The sequence below is a fragment of the Oxyura jamaicensis genome, chromosome 20, assembly GCF_011077185.1.
Source record: "Oxyura jamaicensis isolate SHBP4307 breed ruddy duck chromosome 20, BPBGC_Ojam_1.0, whole genome shotgun sequence".
Lineage (NCBI taxonomy): Eukaryota > Metazoa > Chordata > Aves > Anseriformes > Anatidae > Oxyura > Oxyura jamaicensis.
Window position 1 is genome coordinate 10,342,558 of NC_048912.1, and position 10,577 is coordinate 10,353,134.

The window sequence follows — 10,577 nt, forward strand, 5'->3', positions numbered from 1 at the left end:
CCTCCCCCCATGGCACCGCGTTTCCTGAGAACTGCGCCAGGAAAAAGAGAGGCACCAAACACACCGCGCAAGGCCAGGCCAGGCCAAACAAGCTACTTAACTTGAAGCTGGCCACAGCACGTCATATGTTAATGGAAAAATGTTATATACAATAAACACGGGGTGCGCACGCAGCATCACATACTGCTACCTCACTAATAATCTTTATTTTTACTGGAATATTAAAACAGCCAAATAGTTATACTTCGTCCTCAAATCACGTGGTGTCTCGCCTGAGCCTCGTACTGCTCACCACAAAGAGAACTTAGGGGCACACCTAATTAATGCATATGAATCAAGGATATCGAGTAGTTGAAGGCTTTTTGTTGTTATTGCCATTTTAGATTTCTAATGGTGACCTGTGAAATGGTGAATCCTGAGGCTCCAGAGAAAACACAAAAGTGACCCCTTCTGGGACTCCAAGGGCCATGTGCAAAGCCGATTCTGCAAATGAGAGTAGTTATAATATCAGTTAAAACCTAAAGGCTTCACTTTCGCAAATCTTTTATGCTCGGTTTTATACAGCTAATACATCGGCAATGTTTCCAAGGAAACCAATATGCCCTGTTCTCACTGAACCAACTCTCACTATTAAAACAATTAAAAACTTAATCTGGGTTCCCTCCCTTCCTCCCCCTCTCTCCTTTTGGTATTACCGTACGCGCTTTAATTAAAAACACGACGGCGATACATTTTTTACCCATATGTAGGCTACGCTGTAAATTACCTTAAGGAAGCTTGACTCCAGAGCACGATAACTGGGAATCAACTGCGTTTCCACAATTGAGTAAAAACAAATTAACGGGAGCCTTGATGAATCAATTACAGCCACCGCTCATCTCTGAAGGCTATCGGCCAGCTGATGGAGAAGTTTAAAACTGTGCTGGATGTGCTTGGGCTCCGAGCAGCAGCAGTGGGGTCACCTCGGGCTGCCCAGCTCCTGCAGGGCACGGCACACCCGAGGAATTCCCCCCGTTTGTGCTGCCAGCTGCCTGAGCAGGAGGATTTCAGGTCGTGCTGGCTGCAGAAAGCAGGCCCAGAGGTTCCCTGCCTCATGCCCTTCGGGGTGCCTTTTCCAAAGCCTGCCCTCGAGCTGCTGCTTCGCACGCCTGCACCCCGAGGCCCAGTTGAGGAGATGAATGCGGTGAGAGGCCCCGCGCTCACTGTAATGCAGGCTGGGCCTGGAGAAAGAGGGGGCTTGAAAATCAACCACAAACAGCATGCTATAAAACCCTTAGGGGTTTCACAGTCAAAGCACCTCTCTCCAAAACTGTTGTTGTGGGACAGGGTGTCTCAGCCAGGGCAAACAGTGCCACCCTTCTTCTAGCAGGCTCCTGCACGAGTTCCTCATTTTGCCAGGCTTATGTGTGAGGTTGTGGGGCTGCTGGCCCTCGCTGACAGGGCCTGGGACACCTTCCACAGGATGGAGCAGGCCTGGGGCCCGCAGCCTTCAGGTGCTGCCTCTGTTTGTGTGGACTTCCAGAGCACCGCTGCTGTCCTCAGGGCTTGGAAAACAAACACAAGCCCTGGGGGCCAGCACAAGGAGCTTAAAGCCTCGAGGCGAACACACAGCCCAGGCTCTTTGTGTCCGATGTGTTGTGTTGGCTCGATCTGAAGAGGCAGTCAGATCCAGGCACGGGGCTCCGGGGCTGCTGAGGAGAGGGATCTGTGGGTCAAGAGGCTCATGAAAAGAGGAAACCAGCTCCAAGCAGACGTGAATGGCACCGGGGAGGCAGTAAACACAGCCCCGCTCTTTGTTTCACCCGCATTGTGTTTGCGGCTCTGCCTGCTGCACGGTGCCTCTGCTCCTCTGATCCCCTCGTGCGCGCCGCTTCCACTCCCATGACAAGGGGCCAAGCACAAAGGAAGGGAGCAGGCGGCACGGGGACGTTTCATGTTGATCCAAGAGCTAAATCCGGCCCTCGCTTGTGCGCTCCCCCAATTCTCCAAGGAGCAGAAGGGAAACGCAGTCAGAGCCGCTTCCTCCACCATTGTCTGAGCGCTCCAACATCCTCCTGCCAGCGCTGTGAGGGCAGGGGACAGGGACGGGGTGTCTGGGGCACTTCCAGCTCACCCCACACCTCCGGCAGGACAGGCCCAGCCAACCTCCCCCCGGTGGTTCCTGCAGGCGTTGGGCCGCCCGGAAGCTTTAGGGAAATTAGTTTTGCTCGCTCCTCCGTGCACATCCTCCAGGGCAGCGTGTTGCTGTGTGCTCCTCGCAAACGTGGCTTCCTGTGAAAGAAATCCCAGCCGTGTGAGCACCCCCACGCAGTGTGATACATCCCCATTCATACACACTTCCCACCACGCTGACACGCAGCATTGTACAACCCAAGAAAGTGCACGGCAGGTCTGCACTCAGAAATACCTCATTCTTCTAGCGTGCAGGGGTGACTTGGGGTTACTGGGGAGGGTTCCCCCCCCCCCCCCCTCTTTTAGAGGGGTTTGGAAAATAACTTTCCACCATCTGCCCTCCCAGAGCTAGGAAATATTTGGAATACATTCCATTCTCCTAATGAACATGCAGCAGCAGGGGTGCAGCAAATAAGAGAAAATCTTTCTAATGAACAACAAATGAACTAGAAATCAGATCTACATAGCTTCAGCTTTTGTTGCCTATAGCTTTAGGGTGATTCATGGAGACAAAAATCAGTGAACGTGCTGTAGACCCAGGCCTAGCACGGCGGGCAGAAGTCTTGCCGTGACCCAAGCCATATTTGTTTTGGGTACAAATACAGACTCTTGCTAGCTTCCTTCTCTTTTAATTGGGAGGAAAAAAAAAAAAAAAAAAGAATCTTAAGTACGGTTCCTATAACTCTTGTTAACGCTCTTCAAAACGTGTTGAATTTATAGGATACTGTCAAACGCATATTAGTATTCATGACAAATCATGTTGCCTCCAACTGGTATATAGAGCTGTATCATGCTCTTTTGTTTAAAAAAAAAAAAAAAGTAACATGCCCAAACTGAAGAAACTAGTAGGTCTTTCTCAGAGGAAGAAGGGCCAAAAAGCTCCTCTTGATCCATACTGAGCACAGCCAGAGGTGAACTTCCAGATCCACCACAGCGGAAATTAAGGGCTGCTCTCAAGTGCCGTATGTGCCACTACAGATACACAATTAGGTGTTCTTCTAAGAGCATCGCCTGCTGCAAACCATCTAGACACGAGCAAGTTTCCATTCAAGGCTTTGGGTGTCAGAAGCTCGGGCACACCAAGGGGAAGCCTCAGTTCCAGGCTCTGCTGCTGTGTGAGGCATGGGGCAGCCCATCACAGCCGGCCTTAGTGCAGAAGCAGAAGGAATAAAGTGCTCCTGGAGCCATCCTTGGCAAAACCTCCGTTCAGATACTGGGACATTTCCTCACACCTCCTTACTGGTGTATTTATTTATTTTACCTGTCCACAAGCGCTGGCCCAAGATACTCAATAAGCAGCAACGAAGAGCTCAAATCATCACCTCTGAAGCAAAAGCATCCCTCAGCTTGTCTCCTGGAGCACAGGAAATTTCCATCCTGCACAAACTGGCATGATGCTGGCCACAACAAGCCAAAAGCAGCATTGCTAAGCCAGGCAGATTTAGGTGCTAGAACAGGGAAGGATTTAGTCCAACAGGTATTGACTTGGACGATACTACTGGCACTTTCTATGCTACCCCCAAATCCTAAATTGACCCTGCATATTCCTAGCCCCCAGAGCACTGAGCTCCTCATAGGAAACATTGCCAGCAGGTGAGATGGGGAGAAAAAAAATAGACAACAAACAAGAAAACAACCCACGTCTGCCCCTAGAGGAGGTTTCTGAAAGTCTGGAGCCCCAGAGATGGGCATGTAGCAACCCAACATGGGCGATGAAAGCGATGGCAGACAGGCATTGCTGTACCCCACCTGCTCTGCTGGGCACCACTCTTTGGTGCAGAAGGATCAGGATGGAAGGTGTTGTGCTGGCTTTCCTCTCCACACCTGGTGTCTTCACCTGGCTGTGTGCTGAGCCACTGATTTTTTGATGTACGCATGGATTGCCTTGGAGCCTGACTCCGCAATTCCTTCTAATGTTTAGCCTGCAAGAAAGTCAGAGCTTTCCCAGGGAGATCCTAGATGGCCAGGCCTCCTCATTTAATACCATTTTCTGCATGTGTTCACCTTCCTCACCTTTATTCCTTGTACTTTCACCCACCGGAAAGAGGAGCTGCATTCAGCATCACCAACTCATTAAGCAGCTCCCTGGTTCCCCCTTGTTCTGGGTCCCTCACACCAGAGCATGCATTAAAAGGGGAAGAAAAAAAAGACAGAACATTCCTACAAAAAGCAATTTCTTGGCTGGCCATTTTTTTATTTATTTTTTTACTCCCCTCAATATGGCAGGAGATATTTATGTCTGAACAAATCCTTCTCCCTCCCAATCAATCCAGCTTCTCTTGAGTCTGCACCGCAGTCACAGCATTTGTATCGGTCTGTTACTGCGAAAATTAACGTGACGACAGAAAACGCAACATCACGACTAAAGGTGTGTGAAACAGTCACGGAGAAATGAGAAGTGACTTCAAATGCAAGGTATTTCCTCCTTCCCCTTTCTCCCATCCTGCAATCTGCTACAGTTCTGAAAATGGGACAGTTTTCAAATAGGCTATATTTGCAGAGCAAAGATGGATGCTATTTTTATTGCAAATTAGCAGATTTTTTAGCAGATCCAACCTCATTTGCAAGTGAAAGTGACTCTACTTACCATGCAGATATAGGTCTTATGTTGGAAGCTCATGGAAATTCATGTTTTGAACATACTTACAGAAGAAAAAAAATAGACCCTGCCTTTATTTCTGGCTGAGACTAACTCCACTGAAGAAAGACCAGCGGGGCAGCACATCTCTGCTGAACCACTGCACTATGTGGGCAAGTGTGAGTGATCCTGAAGTAGATCTGAAGCTGTGCCCTGGAATTTGGGGCGCTGGTAGATGTTAAGGCATCCACAGAGATATGAAAAAAGATAGTGTTCGCAGCCAGAAATTTGCTACCCAGGGATCCACATTCCCCATTGAAATATTTGGATTAAAAAACAATCACTATCCCAACAGACAGAGCTAGCTAGGGACATCCATGGTCTGCCCTAACATGAAAAATACAATGTATTAATAGTGCGAGGACAAAGCATTTTCAGTCAACACTTGTCCTGCAAAAGATGCCATTTCAGAATGCCAAAACTTTTCATTATGTTGGAAAAAAATGTGGTGGTTGGTTTAAGCCAAGAAAAACAATTAAAAAAAAAAAGAGAAATCCAAACACTGCATTGAAGTGCTACTGAATCTAAAGCTTTACAGGTTTTTGTCTCAAGATGAGATTTTACAATTAGAAGTCAATGTAAAACTTGGGAAAGGTGAGCAAACGGTTAAACACCTCCTTAAATAAGACAGAATAAGTCATCACATCCCAAACTGTGCCAGTTGTGTCAAGCCCAAACCCATGCCATAAAAATTATGGAGAAAGTAAAATTTGGGGGAGCAAGAGAAAAATTGTGCGCACCTTTAATTCATTCATACAACATTGGTGCTGGATTCCCAGAAGTATGATTTGAGATTCAGTTACAGCTTCATGAAAATGAACTACAATTAAAAAAAAAAAAAAATCTTCATTTTAATACGGGCATTGCAAGAAGAAAGTGAAAAATGAACAGCAGGCGGGGAAAGCAGAGAGATCCGATTTCAAGAAGGGGAGTTTAATTTTAAGAGTGCAATTTCTACCTGCCAAATTTGCACATGCATTCCTCGAACCTGAAGCCATCCAGCAGGTGTGAACCTGTCTGTACTTCTCCTGACAGGAGCACAACAGAGGGAAACCAGCGGTGCGAGTATTCAGGTATGCTAACAAATTCTTCTGGCAGATGCCAGTTTCGCAGTTAGCTGCTACAGATGAAAAGGCAGAAGGTGAGCCTCAGCCCTGCTGTCACGCTGACGTGGGATGGGCTCAGCTCTTTCTCCCCATCCCATCATCATATCTGGGGTATGTAGGTCCTATTTTCATGATGTCCACGACAAGGGCAGATCACATTCCTGAACACCCTCTTGCCGTGGACTTCAGTGAGACTGTTCCCATCACAGGCAGGGTCAAAATCAGAGGTGACACTTTAAAAACACCTAAACTCATCTTGCAAAGGTAACCAAATCACTAGCATCCAAACCTAAATTAGTGGGGTTTGTTTCTTAAAAAAGTCCCAGACAACATCCCAAACTTCCCCTGTTCTGGCAGCTCAGGGCCCGTGCTCACGCACACCGCAGAGTGTTGTACACCCACGTACCCGTCCCAGACACCGATGCCCTCCCAGCTGAGTGGTGACACCGCTTGGTTTGCACGGCAGTGGCACTACTGCTTTGTCACTACAACAGAGGTCGCATCTTGGAAAAGAAAAGGACACTTCTCGGTTCACAATTTTCACCGTCCTTATTTTCTTTAAGATAGATACAGAGTTTAATTCCTTATTACTGACAAAAAGATCAGGGTATTCTTTTGTGAGCACAAGGCATCATATAATTTGTAGCAGGCATGAATTATTGCAGTGTCTCCATCCAAACAAGCAAACATCTGTATCCCATTTTCATTGGCACCACAAGATACCTGGCGCGGCCCCAAAACAGAGTGTTTAGCTACAAGGGTTTAAAATATGCAGTAATTTGCTGTTGTGTTATCTGCTGGTATTCTCTGCTTTAGGAAAAAAAAAATAAAAAATAAACTTTATCAGAGAAGTCCTCCCACTGTCTCTTCGCCTTGCTCTAGTCCAGAATGAAATGAATCAAGTAAAACAACCCTGAAAGCCTCATTTATTTCCCTGCTGAAGAGTGGTGGTTATGGAAGCCAGCTGGGGCAGCACCCTGCTGAGGACAGGACACTGCATGTCCCTCCGGCCAGTTCTGGTGCCCAGGGGGTTTTATACAGGCACAGGGGGCTGTGCTGTATCCAGCCCTCCCCAGGCCAGCTGGATGAGGAGAGTGGTGTTACGAGAATTGAAGGTTCTACAGGAGTCTGGGGGCTCTCAGTCTGGGATTGCTTCCTTTGCTTTTAAAAATACGTTTAAGGCCTTGGCTTTGCTGAAAGCAAGGTGAGTTCCTACAGCAGACCGCTACCTCCGTAAGCCACCTCGTGTAAAACTTCAGGACAGAAAGGCTCTGTTACACCCTTACATTCAGGTTGTTGAGCTATAGAAATAAAGAGACAGAAGTAAATAAGGGCACGTCTCCACAGAGAAGTACTGCTATAAGTGTCCTGGAAACCCTCTTATATTGGGGTGAGGGGGGCTTTTGGGACATCCCTTCAAAAAAAGTCTATTTCCAGTGTCTTCACCAAAGAAGATATCCCCCAAATATCTGCATTGGTTCCTGCTCAACCCTTACATAATACCAAGCAGTTTCTTTTTGTAGGTGAAGTCTCATCACAGCCCCATGCCAGTAAACCCGTACTGGCTCCAGAGGGTTCTCCCTGCACCATGGGCACAGGATCAGGCTCTGCTGACGCTGCCTGCTGAGTATTTGTGGCCGCTGATGCTGCTAACGCTGCTCCTGCCTCCTATCTGCGGGAGCATCAAAGGGGAAGGAATGCCGCTTGCCGAAACGTGATAGACTATTGCTGCAGGCAGGAGTAACTTGTGCTGTCAGTGTTCAATTAGCACCGAGTTAAACTAAATGTCTTGTGAATATTTCATAACGATCTGCCAGCATCATAGCTGAACTCTCTGGCTTTTACCAAGCCATTTCCCTTCCAAAGTGACGCGGTGCAGTATTAAAGAGGGATGATGAGCCAACCTTGCTTGTTTGAGTACCTATTCAAGAATCACACAATATAACAAAAACAGAGTAATAATTAAAAAAACAGCACAAGACAGACTAACAACAACACCTAAGCTTATCCTCTGAAAATAAGCTCTCACTTTAAAAGCAGTTTATGCAAAGAACAGCTCTTCTTTTTCAGACTGTAAATTTCCTGTAGCCATCCCCATTTACTTTATGGCTTACAGGAGCTGAGCTCATGTAAACTTCGATATTTCCCCATCTTATTTTTCACAAAAAGCTCAGAGGTTAAATGACTTGGAGTAGACCTTAAAAACAGGGCTAGCTTTAACTTGAAATGCAGAACCTGCAGCAAACGGCCTGAGCTGCTCCCCTTGTCTTTGCTGCGTGCGGGATGCTGTGATTTTGATCCAAGTTCTCTGGGACCTGGGGCAGAAAAATCCACTGAAATCAAATCCCTCAGTGTTGCAAACCAGCCACTACACAGAAATGCAAACCTCCGCCTGCAAAGTAGCTGCAGGACCCGTGTCTGCCCAGGGGTTCTGGGCACTAAGTCACCAGGGACATACAGCTGGGTCTTGGAGCAGGCACACAGCCCTGGCAGAGCAGGAGGAGCTCCAGAAGGCAGAGGCAGCAAAACACCAAGGGTCGCAGTGCTGACTGCTCACAGCCCCTGCTGGGGGACAGGGGCTGCCTCCAAGGATGGAAAGGTGCCACAGGGCACGAAGATCCTTTCCCAGATTTTCTGCTGAGGCTGCCAATAAGGAGATCGGTTGGTTCCAACAGTAATGGACCAAAGCCACCAATTCACATCACCTCATCCATCATACGCCCAGATGATAAATGATGCTGGGTTTGCACCAGCCTGGGCTGATACTCCTCAAAACACAGCCAAATTTCCTCGCTCGGCTTGCTGAGGAGACGGTCCCACAGCTGATGAAGGGCAGGCTAAGCTAGAAACTTCTCACGGTGTATCTGCACAAGCAGAACGAGCGCTGAGACTGCTGAAAGTAAACTCTGAAGGTAAAGAGCAACAGGATGAAGCGACCACAGGGACTAAGCCATTTCACTTGCTTGATGCTAAATGGTGCATGGCTAGTTTCACCTAACAAGGCTGCACTTTCACCTTGAATCCCACCTCCACTGGATTTTACAGCAAAATAGCTAGTACATGTTAGTTACCTGCCCATAAGGAACAGATAGAGTCACACCTCTTTGGCAACAAAGACTTAGCAGGAAAGTCCACCTGGGAGCTACTCTATAGCACTGCTGCTGTAACTGTAGTGATAAGGCAGGGAAAACTTGCCCATATTGGTGGGATACATGCTTTGCCATTTTATGAATAGTATTATAATATACATATATAAATACATAAAAAACATATCTGTGTTTTCCCTCTGGTCTCCCCCTGCTTGGTGCCCAGCCCCTGCACACGGTGATCACTCACTTTGCTGCTGGCATCATCACACGAGCATCCTTACCTGTGCCAGGGAGCCAGGGCTCCTGCAGCCCAAGCCCAGCAGTGCTGCTGGCCCTACAGGAGATGTTCCCCTCCCTGCTGGATGAGGGAGCTCAGACCCCAGTAGGAGTTGCACTGAGCTGTTTTTAAAAAAATAAAGTTCCTTAAGCTCTCCTGTTACTTCAGCCCCCTTGCTACCTGACCTTTTTAAAGCCTTTTTTAAGGCGGGGGAGAGGCAGGCAGGAGGGGCAGGAAACCACGGAGGGATTGGAGGCACCTGAGGAGATGGGGACTAGAGCCAGAGGAGAAAACAAGACACAGCCCCCATGCCCTCACCTCCTCCAGGCCAGGGCACTGCTGTTAAATGCCCCACTGATACCTGCTAATTAGCCCCCTGCCTTCGCAGATAACGAGGAGGTGGCTGTGCTGGGGAGGGGGCTGGCAGGAAGGCACATGTGGTGAGCTGGTGGTGGCTCGAGGGGACAGAGCCTGGCACACGGTGTCTGAAGGCTCCTGTAATTCATTTAACAGACCTGAAGGCCTCCCAGCATTCAGCTGCCGCAGATAGAGATGTAATACAAGCAGCAAAACAAACCCAAGCGTGGCTGGGCTCGAATATTAGTATCTCCCTCCAAGGGCAATGGAAATAGGGCAGAGCCTGTGGTTTGCAGGCATAGGGGGGATTTTGGTGTGGACAGGCAGCCTCGTTAGCAGCGAGTGCCCTGACCCTGCTCCGCACAAACGCTCTCCCCAAATGGCTGAGCTAATACACTGATAGCGGCGGTGGCATCCCTCCAGCAGATGGGACTGATCTGTTTTGTGCATGGACCTGGTGGGGTTTTTGACACAGTCGCTTGTCTGAGTGCCAGCATCTGAAATACAACTCAGGAGGCCCTTTATGGCTTCAAACTGGAGGCATTTGGGACCTTTTCCATTTTCTGTTAGACAGTCACAAGGAAAGGGAATGCTACTGAAGTCTGGGCAGATTAGTCATGGAGTAGATTTGCCCGATGTTCAGCTCTGTAATAGATGCCAGAGTAAATTCAAGGATGTGCTTTAAAATGCCAAAATATATTAGTAATGCTCATCTATGAAAATAATGATTATGGCAAAGGATTTGTTTGTAAGCCTTACAGAGAAAACACAATTCATCCTATATTTTGCTGAAAAAAAAAAAAAAAAAAAAAAGTCCCATATAAATAGATCTCACTCCTGGAGTTTCAGAGCTGAAAAGAAGGGGCTGGAACGCTCCCAACATCCTCAGAGCCTTTCTGACCCACCCAGTCCCACTGGCTTTAGCAGGTTGTTAGAAA

At 47.9% G+C, this 10,577-nt stretch overlaps 1 long non-coding RNA gene across 1 annotated transcript; it reads right to left on the reverse strand.

Moving 5' to 3' along the window:
• Window positions 1-924: 924 nt before the first annotated feature.
• LOC118176811 lies at window positions 925-9,083 on the reverse strand. The gene is made up of 3 exons (XR_004755527.1): window positions 8,988-9,083; window positions 5,551-5,630; window positions 925-2,271 (listed from the first exon to the last, which is right to left on the reverse strand). It is a non-coding gene; the product is annotated as an uncharacterized LOC118176811 (long non-coding RNA).
• Window positions 9,084-10,577: the final 1,494 nt, after the last annotated feature.